This window comes from Crocuta crocuta, unplaced genomic scaffold (genome assembly GCF_008692635.1).
Source record: "Crocuta crocuta isolate KB4526 unplaced genomic scaffold, BGI_CrCroc_1.0 scaffold395, whole genome shotgun sequence".
Lineage (NCBI taxonomy): Eukaryota > Metazoa > Chordata > Mammalia > Carnivora > Hyaenidae > Crocuta > Crocuta crocuta.
Genome location: NW_027532601.1, coordinates 471148 through 488085, shown reverse-complemented (window position 1 = coordinate 488085; position 16938 = coordinate 471148). Strand labels below are relative to the sequence as shown.

The following is a 16938-nucleotide window of genomic DNA, read 5'->3' as shown; positions in this document are numbered from 1 at the left end:
TGGTGGCGGGGAAGGCGGGGCAGAAAATACCAAATCAAGACTCTCCTGGCCCTTCTTGCTGCAGTGGCGCAGTTAAGGTACATGACATATCCGGGCAATAGAGCAGGTCTCTTAACCTTTATTATTACAAGTTACCTTTCGGTGCAGGAATTTGCAGAATGCACTTTTTGCCACCCTCACGGACCACACACCTAAGTGTTTATTCCCCCTCCCCTTTGCTACACCCCTCTGCATTTCTCCCCGTCTGCTAGCGCCCCCCACCACTGTGGGTGCTGTGAGAACCTTCTCATTTCAATCTCTGCTCCCAGTAGCCCACCACAAGACCGGTGAGTGAACAAGGTTTGGTGCCCCCTATCTCGTAAGGCCTCCACCTGTCCAAACGGTCTGCGCCATCCCTTCCTCATCGTCAGTGCTGCCCTTTCCCTCCTCCCGGGTGTCCAGGCTTCAGCCGGTTCGTCCCTCTTTCTCCATCCATCAGCTCACACCCTGGCTGAGGGGATGGGAGTACTCCCTCCGGTGGGCCCTCGCACCTGGCCCACCTCTGCAATGCGGTGGGGGAGAGGCCCCTGTGCCAGGCAGGTGGGGGAGACGGGCCTGGAGTCCAGGGGCCGCGCCCTCCGGCCTTCGCCCCTGAGTGCCCTGCCCCATACTTACCCTGGCGCAGAGAGCGGTCAGCCAGCCCTCGGCTCCGCAGCNCCTCCCGCTGCCGCAGCGGCCGCCTTTCCAGACCCAACTTTGCTGGTCGCTGGAGCTGGAGCGGCGGCGGGGGGCGTGGGCTGGGAGGGGAGAAAGCGGGGTCAGAGGGAGGGACCGGGAGGGGTGGGTCGCTCGCTTGCCAGCCCTCCTTCCTTTCTGTACACCTTGCGGTAGGCAGAGAGAGGCAGCCGCGGCGGCAGCCAAGGGGTTTGTGCACAGAGGCCGATTTAGGGACCAGCAGACGGACGGACGGACGGTGAGAACCCTCCCCGAGCTCCCGCGCCATGGCCGAGAGGAAGCAATCCGGGAAGGCGGCAGAGGACGAAGAAGTCCCTGCCTTTTTTAAAAACCTGGGCTCAGGCAGCCCCAAGCCCCGGCAGAAATTCTGTGGCATGTTCTGCCCCGTGGAAGGGTCCTCCGAGAACAAGACCATCGATTTCGACTCATTGTCTGTGGGCCGGGGCTCGGGGCAGGTGGTGGCTCAGCAGCGGGACGTCGCCCACTTGGGCCCGGACCCGCAGCCGCCGTACTCCCGGCAGGGCCGGCGCGCCGGCGGGGAGCCATCTGTTGAATCGAGCCGGAAGGTGGAGATCCGGCGGGCCTCGGGCAAGGAAGCCCTGCAGAACATCTACGACCAGGTTGGTATGGGGGTGGGGGGTGTTGCAGACGCAGGACCAGACGCGGAGATCGCCCCTCCTTAGCTCCTTTTCCAGCTCGCTGGAGAACCGAGGATCCCAGCGTGCCCACCGTCCTGCCTCGTTGGAATATTACATCCTTGAATCTGTACATGCACCCCGCCCTATTTGCCCCTTGTCGGTGCAGGGTGCAGGGTGACGAGAGGCTCGGTCTCGGCGGTAGGCGGCTGTGCGCCCACAAAGGCTGCCCGCACCTCCTGGGCCTGGGAGGTGGGGGGCGGGAGTAAAATATGAACCGATCCCGGGTTGGGGGTCGCATGACAGTGGGGGGAGGGAGGGATGAACCGATTCCATTCTTCTTAAATCCTTCCGGGCGGCTTCGGATTGCAGTTGTAGCTGGGTGCCCCACCCTTTTTTTGATGCATCTCGAAGCGTGCAGTGGAGGGTTCGGGTGCAGGCCCGAAGGCTCCCCGGGGTTCGGGAGGGGCGGGGCCTTCGACAGCCTCTCCCCGCCTCGCCCTGCTCTCGCACCGTCTCTTCTCCGGCGCCCTCAGTGCTCCAGTCGCGAGCTCGGAGGCCAGGACCATGGTCAGCGCCTCCGCGGACCGCCTGGGAGGATCTCACCGCCCTGACTTCTGCTCGCTGCGTGAAAAGGGGGAGGCTGTGGAGTCACCCAAGGAAACGGAGACGCTCCTAAATAGCCCATGTGGAGAACAAAGTTCCGCTAAGTATCTCAGCAAGGGCTTCCCAGAACGCTACCCTCCACCCCCGCCACTATTTGGGAGGTGCTTTGGGGATGGAGACTTAGTGGATTATGTTCAAAGGGTGAAAGGAAAAAGAAAAGGGAAAAATCCCTCACAGTTTGAATAGATTGCCAAAGATGGGTTAGATCCCCTATACCGTGTTAATGAAGAAACAAAGAAAACCATTTTGGCAAAAAATAGAAAATATTTGTTATCTCTGGCAATTATGAACAGTGTGCATTTTAAGTACTGTAGTCTCACACGACATTTTTTTTTCTTTATCAGGGTGACCTTCATACTTGTGCGTTTCTCCCCACATCCTTAATTTCTCAAGCGATAAATTACAGTGTGAAATGTCTTTAACACTTATTTGCTGTTTCTCTCCCATGCCCACTCGTGAAGATGAGAAATCAGTCAGTGTTTGATTATTGAATACCTATATTGTGTGCCTTGCCTTTTGGGCAGGGAGAATGTTAGCTATAAAAAGTTCAAGGTGATTTCTTCTTAAAAGGCTTTCAGAGCCATTGGGAGTGGTCTATACATATTCACTGAGTGATTCCACAAGCATTTATTTGATATTCAGGTTGTGTGCTTACAGTGAATGCATGGAAAACAATTAAGAGTTGGTGATAATGGCCAGAACATGTTGCCATTTCTTGACTTAGCAATAGTTTTGATGCTTTTGACTTTTATAGGAAAGATAAACCATTTACTGTCATTTTCAAAAGGTGGGGTAATTAATTACTTGATATGATTCCTCTTCCTCCAGCTCTGTCCTCTGACTTATTCATATAGGGGGTACCTCATATCCATATTTCATTATAAGTCAACCTGAAGAACTTAATCCAAAAAACTCACTTGAATCCCAGTGAACAGGCAGTTGAAGCAAAAGTTTCAAATAATGTAACTTATAATGAAAGGTGAGTGAATGTGAAGTTCTTTTCCATGTGAATACATTGGATGAGCGCCAAACCATGATCATAATGCCATCATGGTTGTGTGAGTATCCTCATCTTCAACACGTTGTGCTGGTAATTCTAATGTCCTAAAGGGATCAGAAAAATTCCTTGAGATTAGAAAGAGATTATTTAAAAAGTGGCAGATCAGGGGGCAGAGGTTGAGAATGGCCATCCTTATAATGGTGGCAGTGAATTAAAACTCAAGTTTGAAAGGCAAAGTTTCACTGGATTGAATGACACATCCCTTTTCTTGTCCATTTGGAACCCTAGATGTTTGATCATGAGCTTCTTGTTTGAACGTTCCCTGATTTTATGTTATTTTATTTATTTTTGAGAGAGAATTGGGGGGAGGGACAGACAGAGAAGGAGTCACATAATCTGAAGCAGGCTCTATCTAGGCTCTGAGTTGTCAGCACAGAGCCCAACATGGGGCTTGAACTCACGAACCATGAGATCATGACCTGAACCGAAGTTGGACACTCAACCGACTCAGCCACGTAGGTTCCCCAAACACTTCCTGATTTTAATAGAAATTCAAAATTGTAAACCTATCGTGCATGAAGGAGGAGATTCGAGGAGGATATACCCAATCAAAACCTCAGCCACTTTTGGCCTCTGCAAACCCACATTTGCTTTAGTTGCTCAGTTATTAGCAACAGAGGGTGATTCTGGCTTGTTTTTTTCTGTAGCTTTCCCTGAATTTTCATTCAGTCTTTCCTTACCACACAAGGGCTGTTTCTAGGGGACTGTTTTCACTCATGACTAGGAGCACTTACGAAGATCAGTACTAACAGTGGTTGAATATTTCATGTCTATATAAGGGAGACAGGTATGTGTGTGTGTGTGTGTGTGTGTGCGTGCACGCGCGTGCACATATGTATGTTAATGGTGATTTTCAAAAGCACAACTGGGCCCACGATTTTGATTGACTTGAGTAGCCATCACTCATAGCCTCAGCTAATGAGGAAACGTGACTGCCAGGATCTCCGTGCATTCCTGTCTGAAGCCCTGGCACAGAGAAAGGAGGAGAGTGAGTAGACCCCCCAGGGCCTCTGACTTGGACCCACCCTCTCCCCCTGAACCTGTATTTATAGTTATTGTTAATGTATGGCTGAAGTGGCTTTGTCCACCTGTCACACTAGGGGGACTGTTGTCCCGTAGCAAGACTTTGGCTGCCTCCACCCAGATGCCATGTGGCTTGTAGGAGATGCATGCATTTGCATTTATAGATGCTAGCAGGTAAGCACCAGAAAGCAATGGGTGTGGCTTTGGCTGAGATGTTAGGCTTTGGTGAAAGGTAGTAGCCAGTGTAGTGAATACAAATGAGGAAAGTTACCTCTTTACTCTCTTTTCCTTTGTGTGCTTGGTGAGGTCCACTCTGGGCTCCAGTGAGGTTATATTGATTAACTTCATAAGGACTTGAACCTCTTGGAAGAGAGAACAGAAGGGCAGTACTATTGGCCTAATTCCTCCTTGCAAGTGCCCAAGGGTACCTCAGTCTCCTCCCTTCCTCTTGGGAATCCCTTCTATTCCACCGCAGACAAAGTTTAACCAGGGATGCTGGATTGTGAACCTCCCTTCCAAAGGAGCTCCCAGGCCCTTATTCCTGCAGCAAACCCATGTGGACTAGAGTGGTGGGGGAGTGATTCTCCATTTCTCCATGGCAGGTGCCAGTGAATGAACTATGTAAGAGTTCTGCTGAACTTGACAAAATTCCCAAGTCTGTGAAATGCTTTTTGATATACCCTCTCATTGTGTGTCCCTCTGTCTCCTCTCGCCATGTTGATTAGTTTCAAGCCCTGGGTGCCCTCTGCTGCCCTCATACTGTTCAATGTTGTTGTTCCCCCGTCCTGATGGTGATACCCATTCTAGATCTTTCTTCCTCCAACCAGCCAGTTCTGAAATCACTCTTCTCCTTTGCCCTCTCTTCTCTCATTCAAAACCCTTCCTTGTGTTTATCTTGGAGAGAAATCTCCATGATTGAAGGCTTCCACCTGTTATGTGAATGACTGATACATAAGTTTTCCCCAGAGAGACTTGTTTGATAATAGACTAGCCCATTCAACAAAATGAACATCTAGTTAGCCAAATATATGTTGGAGATTTGGCTGAAAGCCAAGAACAAGGGCATTCATTGGTACTTTAGAGGTCACATTGTGTCAAAAGAGGAGACACAAGTATGAATATTTGTTCAAGGTTCCAAAAGCCCAAGACCCATCTGGGATTAAAAGGAAGAAGGGTGATTGGGGAGGAGAAGGAAATGGTAATAATTCACAATTATTGGTTACCCTTGATTTCCCAAGTGATTATTGAACTAATCATGTAACTAAATTAATAATCAGTTACTAATTAAACTAAAAAATTAATTGCAGGTGTGCTTGGGTGGCTTCGTTGGTGAAGCATCTGACTCTTGATCTCAGCATCATGAGTTCAAGTCCTGCATTGGGCTACATATGGATGTGGAGCCTACATAAAATAAAATAAAATAAAATAAAATGTGATGAAATACACATAACATTAAATTCATCTTAATCATTTTTAAATATACAATTCAACAGTATAAGTATACTCATGTTTTGTGCAACCAGTCTTCAGAACTTTTCATCTTGCAAAACTGAAACTCTGTGCCCATTAAACAATAACTTCCCATTCCCCCAGCCCCCAGCCCCTGACAACCTCCGTTTTACTTTCTGTCTCTATAAATTTGACAATTCTAGATAGCTCATATAAGTGGAATCATACAATTTTGTCTTCTTGTGACTGGCTTCTTTCATTTGTCCTCAAGTTTAAACCATGTTATAGCATGTGACAGGATTCTTTTTTAAAGGCTGAATAATATTCCTTAATATTCTCATTAAATTTTAATGAGATGATTGAAAAGTTGTTGCTCAATTAATAGATCTGCAATGAATTAATTGTGGAAGGAAGCAAGAAAAGTTACATTGAAGATGAGATAGACTACTCCAGTGTGGAGTCCACTACCTGAATAAAAGAAAACTACCACCAGCTAAACAACCTCTACCATCTGTCTCCCTTGCAGCTCAAGGGTGGAGAGGAAAATTCTGTCATTGAACCTCCAGTGACAACATCTGGTTGAGTGTTGCATGGTTCATAAACTTATGGGCCATGGAAATCAGGAATGGCCTGGGCATTTTCCTACCCTTAGTAAAGATGGGCCAGTTTTTCTTGTGGGCCCTTTGGTGCTAGTGTTCCTCTCTTCTTCCTTGAGAAGAAGGGAGAATTGGAATTGATCATGGATATCGGGGCATCTGGGTGGCTCAGTTGATTAAGTGTCCGACTTCAGCTCAGGTCATGATCTCACAGTTCATGAGTTTGAGCCCCACAGAGTCTGGAGCTTGCTTTGGATTCTGTGTCTCCCTTTCTCTCCCTCCTCCTCCTCTGCTTGCGCTCAGTCTCTCTCTCTCAAAATAAATAAGCATTTAAAACATTTAAAAGAATTGATCATGAATTTGAATGTACACTGCCATTGAATGTCAGAGCTTGAGAGAGACGTAATGTAATCACTTTGTTCTAGCAGTGGAGAAAGCGATGCCCAGAGAAATCGTGGCTCATCCCATAGAATTCAGGTGGTGGTTTCAGAGTTGGGATGGAGGCCTCTCACTGCCCAGTCTCACCACAGTCCTGTACCTGTAAAACCTTGTTATTTCAGCAGCATTATATATTCTAGAACGCACTCTTACATTCTAGATCTTATATTTTAGATGTGTAGAGTATTTATTAATTTTATTTTTTGTGGGTTTTTTTTTGTTTTTTTATAGTTTATTTATTTTTGAGACAGAGAAAGACAGAGCATGAGTTGGGGAGGGGCAGAGAGAGCGAGGGAGACACAGAATCTGAAACAGGCTCCAGGCTCTAAGCTGTCAGCACAGAGTTCAATGCGGGGCTCGAACTCAGCAACTGTGAGATCTGATCTGAGCCGAAGTCAGACACTAACCGACTGAGCTACCCAGGCCCCCCGAGTATTTATTATTTTAAAACTTGCCTCACCATGTCCTGATACAAGCATTTTCCTTTTCTGTAAATAAGGACATTGAGATTGAGTGATGTTTACTGACCCATCCCAAGGGCTTGACCTAGGATTTGAACCAAGGTTTCCTGACTCAGTCCCATACTTATTGCAGTACACCGTTCTGTGGCTTCATTCCACTGCCAGAGGTAGTGAGCTTAAGGGTACAATTTAATTTTGCAGGTAAAATACGTTTCCCATCAAACTTAATATGTTCTATGGGGTAGGCCTTGTGCTAAATGTTTTATGTGTGCGATCTTATTAATCCCAAGGTAAGGGGGATTACTAAGTACTAAGGAGGTACTACTGTTACCCTTATTTTGCAAAAGAAGTACCTGAAGGTAAAAGAAACTTGCAAAGCAACTTGCTAACTAACAAGCCAGAGGCAGGGTTTGAACCCAGGTCCATGTGACTAACCTTTTAATCATTATGATGTGATGGATGGCTTTCTTTTTTTTAAATGTTTATTTATTTTTGAGAGAGAGAGAGAAATTGAAAGAGAGAGAGGGAGGGGCAGAGAGGGAGAGAAAGAGAGGGAAAGAGAGAATCCCAAACAGGCTCTGTACTGTCAGTGAGAAGCCCAACGTGGGGCTCAAACTCACAAACCGTGAGATCATGACCTGAGCAGAAACCAAGAGTCAGATGCTTAACTGACTGAGCCACCCAGGTGCCCCATGAATTGCTTTCTATATAATTATTCTTTTTTTATTTTATCTCCAAAGAATTAATTATTACAAAATAGTTCTCAGTGCCTAGCTTTTTGTTTGTTTTCCGTGTTGCAGTGTACTCTTTGAAGCCATTTATATAATGGACTGTTGATCTGTCTTTATGAATGTGCCCCAAACTGCTGGTGTTCTGTCCATCATTTTTTTAAAACACAAGAAATGTCTTCAAGTATCACTGGGATACAGACCAACTCTGACAGTGTGAATGACATGCTTTTCTAAGATTAGAGCAACATGACGACAATATGATTTTTGATGTAAATCATGAACTGCAAGCAATAATGAAAAGACCATCAATAAAAGCATTGGCAGGTGGGCTGATGGGTACTTGAATTTGGTTGGCTGCAGCCTGTGGCAAAGGCTGGTGGCATAGGCCATGAATAGTGCCTTGAAAGGGAACTGCCTGGTCTTGAAGGTGGCTTGGGGTTTATTTTTGAGACATATGTAGACAGCTTGCCTGGTCTCTGAGTTCCAGGTGGCTCTCTGGTGGAATGAACTTGGAACTAGGAGCCAGGAAACCCAGCTTGAGGTCCTGTCCTGCTGGGAGCCACACTGGCCTCTCTGATGGCAGTCACAGCAAGGAAATGGCAATGTTTGCACAGCTCCTGCTGTGAGAAATGAAAACTGGTATCTCCTTCTGCTACTACTGGCTCATATTAGAAATGAGCCTGCTGGTATTGACCAGGCCTCACAATATTCCATATCAGACCCATATTCCGAACACAGATACCACATAAGGAAAAGCATATTCCTGCCTTTACAAAAGAGATTTTAGATGAGAGCTCTGTGGGTGATTGTCAAAAGCCTCTTCCTATGGGCCTTGCATATCAAAGGCAATTGAGCCTGGCCCCAAGACAAAGAGCCTAATTTAGAGTTTAGGAACAAACAGGGGTAAAACTTAACACGTACAGCTTCTTCTAACTGATGATGTATGGCAGTCCCTTCCCAAAGGCATACCATCTGCAAACATCCTCCCTTACAGGTGGCTGGGATGAGGATAGAAAAGAGTAGCTAACACATAACCCAAAAGCAAAAGGCTAACACCTTTAGGGCCCCCGTGGTGTTCACACATTTAGCATCAAATAGGTTTCCACAAACTAACCAGTTCAAAAACATTCATCCTCTTGAGAGCCAAACAGAATAATTCCTAGCCTAACTATTTACGACTTAACATATATATGTCATCCTATTTTTTTCATTAAGAACATCCTGTTATTTCCTTAGTTGTACAATTCAACTTCACTACGATTGAGGTAATTCACAAAAGGCTTCCCATTGTAAAAATTCCTTTTTCTGATCTCATGTTGTTCTTGAACCTTTAAATAAAGACACCAAAACCGACAGGTCAGAGATGCCTGCCTGGTGATCAGAAAGAATCTCGGGGCTCTCTCACTCTCTCTCTCTCCAACACCGTCCATCCTTCAGGGAACCCTGGACCTGTCGGAGCAAGCCTCCGACACTGTCCCTGTTGTTTACTAGCTGTGCCACCTGTCCAGACAACCTAACCTGAGCCATCATCAGGTGGGGCCTTCATTTCCAAGACTCCTCTCTCATTTCCACTATAGGCTCTGAAAGAAAGCTGTGCTGTCCCTGGCTGTTCATTCTTCCTCTCTTTCTTTTCTCTCTTCCTCCCGCCAACCAATCTTCTTCCTTCCTTCCTTCCTTCCTTCCTTCCTTTTTTTCAAGATTGNATCTTCTTCCTTCCTTCCTTCCTTCCTTCCTTCCTTCCTTCCTTCCTTCCTTCCTTCCTTCCTTTTTTCAAGATTAAGGTAAAATTCATATAACATAAAATTCTCATTTAAACCATTTTAGTCTACAATTCAGTGACTTCTAGTATATTCACAATATTGTGCACCCGTCTAATTCCAGAACATATTCTCAATCCAAAAAGAAACCCCGTATCCATTACTCAGTCACTTGCCATTACCCTTCCCCCCCGAGCCTAGGGTGACCGAAAGTCCACTTCCTGTCTCCATGGAATTACCAGTTCTGGATATTTTGTATAAATGGAATCATACAATATGTGGCCTTTTGTGTCTGGCTTTTTTCACTTAGTGTGATGTTCTTAGGGTTTATCTAGGTTGCAGGGTGGCAGTCCTTCGTTCCTTTTCACTGCTGAACAATCAATATTCCATTGATTTTGTGTGCCACATTTTATTTATCCATTCACTGGTTTAGAGACATTTGTGTTGTTTCCACTTTCTGGCTTTTAAATAATTTTTTTAAAGTCAGCTTTGTGCCCAATATGGGACTTGAACTCACAACGCCGAGATCAAGAGTCGCATGCTCCTCTGACTGAGCCAGCCAGCCGCCCCTCTACTTTTTGGCTTTTATGTATAATACTGCTATTGACATTCTTTTACGAGTTTTTATTTCAGGATATGTTTTCAGTTCTTTTAGGTCTGTACCTCTGAGTGGAATTACTAGATCATATGGTAATTCTATGTTCTGCTTTCTGAGGGGCTGCCAAACTGTTTTCCACAATTTTACTACCATTTTACATTCCCAGCAACAATGTACAAGGGTTCCAATTTTGTTCTGCTCATCCTCCAGAACACTGGTTATTTCCCCTCCACCTTTTTTTTTTTAATTCTAGCCATCCTGGTGGGTGTGAGGTGGTATCTCATTATGGTTTTAATTTGCATTTCCCTGATGACTAACAACGTGAGCAGCTTTTCATGTGCTTGCTCATTTGCATACCTTCTTTGGAAAAATTCTTTGGCACTTCTAAAAAATTGAGTTGTTTGTCTTTTTGTTATTGAATTGGAGGAGTTCCTATATATATATATATAAAGTAATCTCTACACCCAATGTGGGGCTTGAACTCGCAATCCCGAGGTCAAGGGTGACATGCTCTACCAACTGAGCCAGCCAGGTGCTGCTAAGAGTTCTTTATATATTCTGGATATTAGCCCCTTCTCAGATATATAATTTGCAAATATTTTCTCCCATTCTGTCGGTGGTTTTTTCACTTTCTTCTTATGTGTCCTTTGAGGCACAGAAGTTTTTGATTTTGATGAAGTCCTATTTATCTGTCTTTTCTTTTGTTGCTTATGCTTTCGGTATTATATTATTCCCCACTGTTCTCAAAACTGCTGGATTAACTAAAGTCCAGCAAAAAAGTTCCAGGGCCTTATTTCTTAGAATGATGATCATGTAACTAAATCCTGAAAGCTTTGAAAAATTCATTTAGAATAGATGTGCAATAGGTCAATATTGTTAAGTACTTTGTGTGCTGCCTACATCTGATCTTTCTATTTCATGATCCTGTTCATATTAAGAAATTTTTTCCTATTTAGGTATTCACACATATATTTGGTATTTTGTGTAAGTGTGTGCATACGTATGTGTGTATATCTATATATAATAAATACATACATTGAATACATTGATGCACACAACATGTATATGCATACACACAACATGCACACACACATATACACAGCATACATAATATACATGCACATACATACACACATTCATACATATATACACGCATATACACTTACATACACAAATGCGCATAAATACACACACATGCATATGCACAGCACACACACACATATATACATGCAAACGCATGAATATTCATACAACAACACACTGCACATATATGCATACACACTACACATATATGTATACACACATGTAACACGCATATATGTATAGGTATACAGAGTATACATATGTGTATACACACATGCATGTACACACTCTCACAACATATATACACAAATAAACATACAGACAGATCTATAAAACACATACATGTATATGCACACGCATACATGCATGTACACATACACATTCAAACATACAACACATATACACACATACACATATACATACAAACACACACCATACACATATACATATATATACAAAACATATATATACACATACAGATATATACCCATACATGCATGTATATACACACATACGCACACACAGCCCACTCACACAACATACATACACATACATACACACATATGCATGCATATGGACACACACAACATGTGTATATGTATACACACTACTAAATGTATATGTGCACACACATATGTGTACACATATACAACATACATGTATGTATACACACATATATACGCACATACATATATACACACATCCACACATGTGTATATACACACATACATATATACATACAGATACGCACACAACACACAAATATGTATGTGCATATATATATGCATGCACGTACAAACATACATATGCACACATACATACATGTACACACATGAAGTTGTAAACTTGTTTTCCAAACCACTGATTTGGGAGCAGTAGGGATGGTGTTGAGGAGGACAGTGATGAACAAGCTGAATTTAGGAAAAAATAAATTTGAGAAATAAATTACTTTTTTTAAACAAAAAAATTTTTTATTAATGACATGACAAAGTACCATGATTATTGTAGATAACAGTGATAAGCAAATTTTTTAAAAGAAAGAAATCCTTAATAATCTGATTATTTAGAAAAAGCTATTGATAATATTTTGCTATAATATTTTTCCAGTCTTTATACTCCCACCAAAAATGAATGAGAAATACTGTTTTTCAGCATTTCTGACATCACTGGGAATTATCCTTTTTATACATATTTCCCAAATTTATAGCGACAAGTGTATCCTGCTTTTTGCCAATTTTCCTATTAAAGTATTCATATTTTAAACATTGATTTATAAAAATTCTATATTAGAATGTATCCACTTTAATGTCAACACATCTTTTCCTGGTTTGCATCTGAGTTTTTGTGGCCTTTATATTTTGACATCCAAATTTAAATTCTGAAGTTAAATCAGTTCATCTTTTCTGATGTGTTCTTGCCTTTCTAGATTATTATTTACTTAATTTTCTTCTAAAACCTTTTTGGATTCTGTGTTTATTTATATTTAAATATAATTTTAATCTTGCAATTAATTTTTTTCTATAACTTGAAATAAGGTATTACTTAATTTTTCAAGTAGTTAGACTATTATCCTAATGGCATTTAGTGAATAATTGATGTTTCTGTATATATTTTTTATATACTCAACCTATTATGTGTGTCTAGATATGAGTTTTGGCTTACTGCTATTTCATTGATCTGCCTTACTAATGTAGTGGTTCAATACTGCTTTAGTTACTGTTGCTTTTAAATATTTTTACTCTTTTAAAAAATTTTGCCACCATTCGACTGCATTTTCCATTAAGGATATTTTCAATTACAGAAACCTAATATGATTTTTACCAGAATTATATGAAACTCATATAGCAAACTATAAGAAATATTTAGATTTAGGATAGTAAGCCTTTCTACCAAAGTTTATAGTGTGGCCTTGCCATTGTTTTCAGGTATTTTGTTTTGTTTCTCTGAAACTTTTTGTTACATTATTCCCAGAAGCTATATTGTTACTGTGACTATAATTGCAATTATATTGTATAGTTTACATTTCGAGTGACTCTTGAGTTTTATATTAATTGATAATAGAGTGCCTTATTCAACTTGCTCTTGGTCTAATAGTTTTCAATTGATTCTCTTGGGACAGTTTTATTACCTAATCTTACTTTTATGTCTTTTTCTCCCTGCCTTTACTTACTTTTTCTCTCTTATGTCTGACTACATTGGTTAGAGCTTCTAGAACAATGTTGGATGATGGTGGCAATATTAGAGTTCCTGTTTGGTTTCTGATTTTTTAAATTAATTAATTAATTTATTTATTTATTTATGTTTATTTATTTTTTGAGAGACAGAGCACAAGCCAGGGAGGAGCAGACAGAGAGGGAGGCCCAGGATCCGAAGCAGGCTCCAGGATACGAACTGTTAGCTCAGAGCCCTATGCGNAAGCAAGGAGGGGAGGAGCAGAGAAAGAGGAAGACATGAGACAGGGAATCCCAAGCAGGCCCCTCACAGTCAGCACAGAGCCCGGTGTGAGCCTCAGACTCAGAAACCGTGAGATCATGACCTGAACCAAAATCAAGATTCAGACATTTAGCCAACTGAGCCACCCAAGCAGCCCCTGATTTCTGATTTTAATGAGAAGTCTTCTGCAACTCACTGTTGTTTGAGAGGGATACTTTCTGTCATGTTAAATAATTATTGAATTCCTACTTGAGTGGACTGGTAAGGACCTTCAGTCAGAGACTGACAGGAACATACCTATAGTTGAACGAGTTGGGTTGAAAGAGTTGAGCAAGGGAGAACCGCGGGCATCTCTGTAAGATAGGATTTGAAAGAGATTTGCATTTCAGGGAGTGATTTGGGGCAGGGTCCAAGGAAGTGAGGATTCCCTCTGGGCTGGGGCTGTCAAAAAGTAGGGCAATTCTATGATTTGTTATCTCAATAATCTTCTCTATACAAGGACAGATTAGACAGAGGCCAAGCTGTGATCGGTAAAGTTAAGCAGCAGTCACTTACAGTAGTTAGGACACGGGATTTGGGTACTTCGTTACTTGGATAACATTTACATTTTGATTATGGAGGGGGTCTTGTTTTTGTCCTGATCCATCATGGTCACTGAGTGGACTTGTCTGATATTAATGCGCTGTGAAGTTCATGTTCAACAGGAGAATGCCCAGGTCTCACTGTGAGTGCCAGCCAGCTCTCAGCAATTATTTTCTGTTTTTCCATATACTGTTAAAACCAAGGATTGATGTGATAGATTGTATCCTATAGTGTTTCCTATTTGTTTCTGCTTTAGCAATATTTTCTTGCCTTCTGTTGAAAATGCCAAATAGTTTCTCGAATATTCCCTCTATGTTCCCTCTCATGATACCTTGTATTTGTTGTTTTGTAATAATTTTTGGTAAGCTTGCTGGTTTTTTTCCTTTTGTATTTACCTTCAATTACAGTGAGATGCCGTCAGAATCCATGCTTAAAATTTTTTTTATAGTTTATTTTTTGAGACAGACAGAGCATGAGCGGGGGAGAGGCAGAGAGAGGGAGACACAGAACCTGAAACAGGCTCCAGGCTCTGAGCTGTCAGCACAGAACTGGATGTGGGCCTCGAACTCACAAACCGTGAGATCGTGACCTGAGCCAAAGTCAGATGCTTAACCTACTGAGCCACCCAGGGGCCCCAGAATCCATGCTTTTAGCAGAAGGATGTGTGAACTGTCTTTGGCCCTGACTACACACACCAGTTGAATCTTCTGTATCAGGCTTATCCTTTGAGGATTGATTCAAGCACCAGCTGCTTTTCCAATTCTCATTTTCTGGTGCTGAGGTGGCAGACTGTGGCTTTAATTAAATTTCAAAAATAAATTTGGGGAACAGCCTAAGGGTTGTCAAATTTTTATGTTGCCAAAATAGGGACACTACAAAAACAAACCCTACTGTGTCATCTCATAACAGGACGGAGCAGTTAGCATCAAAACAATTGGAAAAATCTCTAGAATTGCAAAGTATGCATAAATTGAGCTTTATGAGAAACTAAATGTGTCATCTCTATTTTTTTTTTCACTTTGACCTAGGTTTGTGAACACTTTGCCTCCAGACAGCCTGGCATCAACTACCAACCCAGCCTTAGTTGAGGTGGCTTCTCTCTTATTTCTCCTTGCCTGCTCTTTCCTGAGCAGTCTCTTTCCAAAAGTTGTTATCTCTGTTGGATAAAGGGATATGGTCTCTCACAGGCTGGTATAAGTAGTTGTTTTAAAATGCACCTGGAATTTTTTTTAATCAGGTGAAGTAAGACACACAGACATGGAAATAACTGTTGTGAAGAAAGAATTTTGTATATTTTTGTTTATTTTTGAGAGAGAGAGAGGGAGGGAGAGGGTCAGAGAGAGAGGGACAGAGGATCAGAAGCAGACTCCATGCTGACAGAAGAGAGCCTCATGTGGGCCTCGAAGTCATGAATCATGAGATCATGACCTGAGCTGAAGTCTGACACTTAAATGACTGAACCATCCAGGTGCCCCATGAGGGAAGAAATTTTTATCCTCACAGATCCCTAGAACAGGAGACAGAGCATGTACACGGGGCTACAAGGGGAATCACCAGGGTTAGTCAGGAGGTAGTGGGAAGAGAGGAAGACATGGGCAAGAGCCATTATTGTGGTTTCTGGGAAGGAACAAATAAGGCAAGGAAAGCAGTCTTAGTTTGTATAATGTTAGTGGGCTGTGGGGCACAAAGACTGTCTCTGGTTGTCTGATACTTGGTCCTGGGGTGATTTGGGCAGGTGAATAGTGGCTTTGAGTTTAAGAGTTTCAAAAGAGAGGTAGGTGGGGATGTGGGCTCTGGATTGGTTGGTTTGCATATGAAAGTGCACTCCCAGGAGAATCTAAGAAGGTAGGAATTGTCCAGTCCTGCAAGGGGAGGTCTTTCCAGGGTCAGTAAAGCCCAGATGTCCAAGTACCAGAAATACAGAACATAAGAAGACATGATTTAATATAAGAATACTAGCTGGCTATAGCAGACCTAGGATTATTACAAGACTCTGGCCTTAGGCACTTTGCTCCATAGTTTTAGGTGTCTGTTGGTCATAGGTTTATAGATTTATTGGGCACTTTTGTATTTGTATGATCTTCATTAGTATTTTCGTTGGAATGTTCTTTTTTTTTTTTTAATTTGAGAGAGAGAGGGTGTGTGTCAACAGGGGAAAGGCAGAGGGAGAAAGAGAAACACACACAGAGAGAGACAGAGAATCTTAAGCAGGCACCACACTCAGCATGAAGCCTAAAGCAGGTCTTGATCCCACAACCATGGGGTCATGACCTGAACCAAGATCAAGAGTTGGACACTTAACAAACTGAGCCATGCAGGCATCCCTAATTGGGGTATTCTATCTGTGATTTCTGGAAATCCATAATCTGACTTTTAAAAACTTGATGCATGTTCAGAGTTACAGTCACCATTACTAAAAGTCATAGAACCAAAGCCTGCTCATTACACTGCTGGGGCTTTTTATTTATTTATATGAACAAACTACATTTCTTACAGGACATATGATTGTGCCAAAACCGGTAGTGAAGATAGCTAGGAAAAAATCAACTGTAAGAAACTCTTGTCTACCATTCTGTTCCCCAAATCTCCTCCAAGTGCAGTGACAGAATTATCAGAGACAGGATGTCCGGGCGGGAACAACTTCCTTCCTGACCGTGAGTTCCTCCAGTGCCAGCGTTATCACATCCATCATAGCTTAACCACAGCACACCA

General features: G+C 42.5%; 1 protein-coding gene across 1 annotated transcript in view; it reads right to left on the bottom strand.

Annotated features, from left to right (window-relative positions):
- The window catches only part of PNMA2 (PNMA family member 2), a 7101-nt gene extending 6406 nt beyond the window's left edge, over window positions 1–695 (bottom strand). Inside the window, exon 1 of the mRNA XM_077780122.1 lies at window positions 655–695. The gene's annotated coding sequence lies outside the window, so the exon portion shown is untranslated. The remainder of the gene's footprint in view (window positions 1–654) is intronic.
- Between the last annotated feature and the right edge of the window lie 16243 nt (window positions 696–16938).